Here is a 4,785-nt window from a genome sequence, read left to right on the forward strand (position 1 = left end):
GGCAGGGGCCGACATGTTGGAATTGATATTGATGCTCTGAAGACTTGTTGAGTCTAACCAACTCAACACACTCGTGAAATGGCCCTGAAATTGCATGTCTCTCATTACGTAAACATCTAAGGAATATGGGAAAACTTCATAAAGAAGGTGTCTGAGTGCCTCACAAACTCTCCGATGATCATTGTTTCCAACGTGTGAACGTTGCTTCGTCTCTTCTGGCACATAATGCGCATGAATCATTTTTGGACAGAATTGTCACCGGTGTTGAAAAATTGATTCTCTATGCGAATATTAGAGGTCAATAACAATAGCTCAGTCATAGACAAAAACCACTTCCGACCACAAAAGCTGGATTCCATCCGCACAAAGTGATGCTTTACATTTGGTGGGACATCAAAGGAGTAATCCATTTCGAACTCCTCAATCCACAGCGAACTGTCAATGCAGAGATCTATAGTAAGCAACGTTTAAATCAAGCTCTTCATCAGAAATGCCCTTCACTCGTCAATCGGAAAGGTGTTTTTTTCTTCTCCACCACAATGCACGTCCACGTGTGGCATGTTTGACGCAAAACAAGATTATGGAGTTGGGTTGGGAAGTTCTCCCCCACCCACGATATTCTCCAGATATGGCCCCATCAGACTATTATCTTTTTAGTTCGCTGCAACACCATCATAATGGAAAAACGTATGCAAGTGTGGAAAGTGTTAAAGAGGACATTGACATGTTTTTTGCTTCAAAGCTAAATGATTTCTTTAATCAGGGTATTAAAAACTTTATTGTAAGATGGAAAAGTATCATCGATAAGAATGGAGAGTATTTCATCTAATAAATGTTTGTTTTGATATATAAGTTGTTCGAGTTTTTTCATCCAAAAAAAAGCGACATTAATTTCTTGACGACCTAATAGTATAGTGAATCACATACGCCCACTAGTTGTACGTTTTTGCTGATGATTTATGGAATTAAAAAACATACACTTGCACAAACAATTCTTTCAATATAGATAAAATGTGAAGACGTTTTCATTGACGTTATCAAAAAATAAAAAAAAAGATTTCCAGAATCACAGGTGTTGTATTTTTTTTCATACTCAAATTTTAGAATGCGTTAAAAGTTAACGATATTTATTTGTTCGTGGAGAAATTTCCTGTATTATTTTAAAGAATTTAGAGCTTTGAAATTTGATTTGAAAATTTAGAAATGAGAGTATTTTGTGGTTTTAAATGTATTTATAAACTTCGTTTGTCTGTTTAGAGCAAAACCACGTGGATCGAACCTCTGATTTTAGTATTGTAAGTCGGTAAACTTACCCCTGTCTCGTCAGGGGACATTTTAAAGAAACACGATATTTCGAACTGATTTACCTTTAGATTTAGGAACAAACAAATGCCCTTTTTTTTCAAATAACACAGTTTCATAAAATAACATTAAAAGGAACGTCATGACCAATAACACTGTTTTAAAATGTAGAAGAACAACAGTCGCTGTTACCTTGTGAACAATTTACCAAGCTTTACTCCAGCTGATTCAACAAATTCAATGTTCTCCAGAAACTTAATTATATGTTTTAGATATATTTGGCGTTCTTACGAAACCCTTCTTTTATGTATACGGATAACCTTAGTTTTTCAATTATGACACAACTAAACCACATTTGTTAAAACAAGATCTTGTTCGCGGAAAAGCATGTAAGGTGTCCCGTGGTAGGTCACCTGTAAGTTTACGGACTTTTAGTTGATTCAAAAAACATTTCAGAGCCTCCATTCAGTAGAACAATGGTTAAAGCTTACTAAGCAGGAATAATCAAATCATAGTTGTTATTTGTAAGCAATGAAGTATATTTATAGCAAAACATTCCCTACTGGTTGTCCAAACCGTGGTTGCTTGTATAATACCAAGGACATGTTCATTCAGTTATGAATATTTGGTTAAACTAGAATTTCTTATTGCGTGTACTTACGAAAATCACCTCTTCGAGTGACTAGATGCCATATTTGTTAAACTAATTAATACGGCCCTTAAAAAACTAAACTGTAGTAGTCATAAAAACATGAAAAGAAAATACCAAATGTACCAAAATAACTTCTTTCGCAAGTGTTCCACGAAACAATGTAAAAATAAAACGTACTTGTTTGTGGAAAAAAGTCGTTAGTGTGCCATCAAAGTGTATCTTTGTTCCTTTACTTCAACAGGCCGTTTTAAGCTTTACATAAGGTGTACATTTGTTCTTTTAGCTATGTATAGGCTGACGTCAGTGTTGCATTAAAGTGTATCTGTTTCTTTAGCTTTCATAGACCAACGTCAGTGTTACATTAAAGTGTATCTTAGTTCCTTTAGCTATACATAGACCAACGTCAGTGTTACATTAAAGTGTATCTTAGTTCCTTTAGCTATACATAGACTAACGTCAGTGTTACATTAAAGTGTATCTTAGTTCCTTTAGCTATACATAGACCAACGTCAGTGTTACATTAAAGTGTATCTTAATTCCTTTAGTTTTCATGGGCTGACTCTTGTGAAAAAGTTTAACGTTATGTAATTGATGGGATGACGACATTAAAATATAGTAGTGATCTAATTAGTACAATAACGATTAATACGTTATATTACTGCTTAAATTACTTTTGGATAAGACAACGTTACATTTTATTTTTATAAACAAAATTTCTACTGTAGAACTTCAAAATTCTCGCTTAGCTAGTTAAAAGCTTTCAAGCCAACAAGGGATTCAGGTGGGCCAGAGTCAACCAGAAAATCTTTTTTGTCTCTTCTCACCGTAACCTTACTGCTATTTTTAAATCAAATACTAAAATAGTTATTCTTCCATATAAAGCAACTTATAGTTCATTGTTGAAGTAATTGTAGTCTAAAGACCAGTAAGAAACAGCATGTGCGTGAAGAAACTCTAAAATTAACATGTTAGTTGTTTATATATAACTTCAACTACATAAATTCGTTTCTTTAAATCTCAAATCCTTGGATTAACTGAAGCCTACATAGAATTATAACAACTAATATTGTAGTCTCTATATGTGTTAATTAGCCCACTCCATTTGAAGCCAGATGTAACTCGAGTATTAAACCTACTTAAGGCTGATCTAAAAAGACGAGAGCGGAATAAAATATTGGCATGATATTAAAAACCGCTGCATTAACGATAAATTTTCTTGGACTGAGATAATATAAATTGATATCTGTTGTAAAATTATCAATTTCAATTACGAATAAAAAACAAAAATTTATTTTCTAATTGTTAGTTAAAAAACTGACACGTTAAAAGAAAAATATAACTGTAATATTTTATTTTTTTTCTTACTGAACGTTAACACAAGACAACACATATATGGATTTCAATAACAACATCACATAATAAAAAGCTAATTTTTAATAAATTATTTAATTACTCGTGCAATGAAGCATTAATGATGAAGAGATCGTAAATTGTTTGCGCTTCAGAAATGTTATAAAAAATACATATACGCCAGATATGCATGGGGGTTTATACCGTGTAGTATTTTCGTAAGAAATACAGTAATGATATTGTGAGTTTAGTATCAAGAATAGTTTTCACATACGAAATGATTGAAGTACAATATTGGTGGTACAGAATACATTTATATATATATACGAAAACAAACATGAATGTTACAGACAAAAATCAATAAAGTAGAACATATCCTACACGGAACTTGAAATAGCATTCTAAATGAAATCAAAAATATGCTAAGTCACATTAAATAGCATACCTCATAAAAGAAGTACATGAAAACAGTGGCTTTAAAAAAATGAAGGAGATTACTGATGCCTTGACAAAAAAAAAGGCACCACATTAACTTTTCAATATAAGGACATAATTAGTCCCATTTCGTAGTGTCACACGTAATCCGTGCTATCTGTGTAGGTAACCCCCTCCCCGTGGCTCAGCTCCGAGGGCTTATAACGCTAAAAATCAGGCTTCGATACCTGCGATGGGCAGAGTACAGATAACGGATTGTGTAGCTTTGTGCTTAAGAACAAAGAAACAAACCATGTAGCTGAGCTGATAAAGGGTAAAAACTACTGAATAAAACATTAGTAGTTAGTATGAACTATGTAACCTCATGTTTATTGTTTTTCGTTTTTAAACACAGTGGCTAAGATATTACTAAGTCAGTCTCGATACCTCGTTTCTAATTGAATTCATTAAATAAAAATAAAGACTAAATTCGTCAGCGCGACCCAATATTCGTAAAGCCACCAATTTTGAAATTAAACATATGGATGAATAAAATTACATCTAAAGAAACTAGTTGCTTTCATCCGTAATCCTGAAAGGAAATATTTTAAATTTACCAGACAATTAAATCAAGAAACATGACTGCATATCAAAATTATTTAATACTATAATTACTGATTTTAATAGCCAAAGAATCTAATAGTTCAAAATCAGGGACGGCTAGCGCAAATATCTCTTGCGTAGCTTTGTTCGTATATTCGAAATCAAACAAACCAAACCTAAAATAATTAAACTTAATACTAGAATTCAGAGTACTTAACAACGAGAACTCCATAAACAAAGTGAATGTAATTGTACACTACACTGGTACTCTCATGGGTATATAAATATACTGTGAATTTAATTGCACATTATACTGATACTCCCATGTGTATATAAATATACTGTGAACTTAAATGTACACTATACTTATACTCTCATGTGTATATAAATATACTGTGAACTTAAATGTACACTATACTTATACTCTCATGTGTATATAAATATACTGTGAACTTAATTACACA

This window comes from Limulus polyphemus, unplaced genomic scaffold (assembly GCF_000517525.1).
Source record: "Limulus polyphemus unplaced genomic scaffold, Limulus_polyphemus-2.1.2 Scaffold3085, whole genome shotgun sequence".
In the NCBI taxonomy this organism is placed as follows: Eukaryota; Metazoa; Arthropoda; class Merostomata; order Xiphosura; family Limulidae; genus Limulus; species Limulus polyphemus.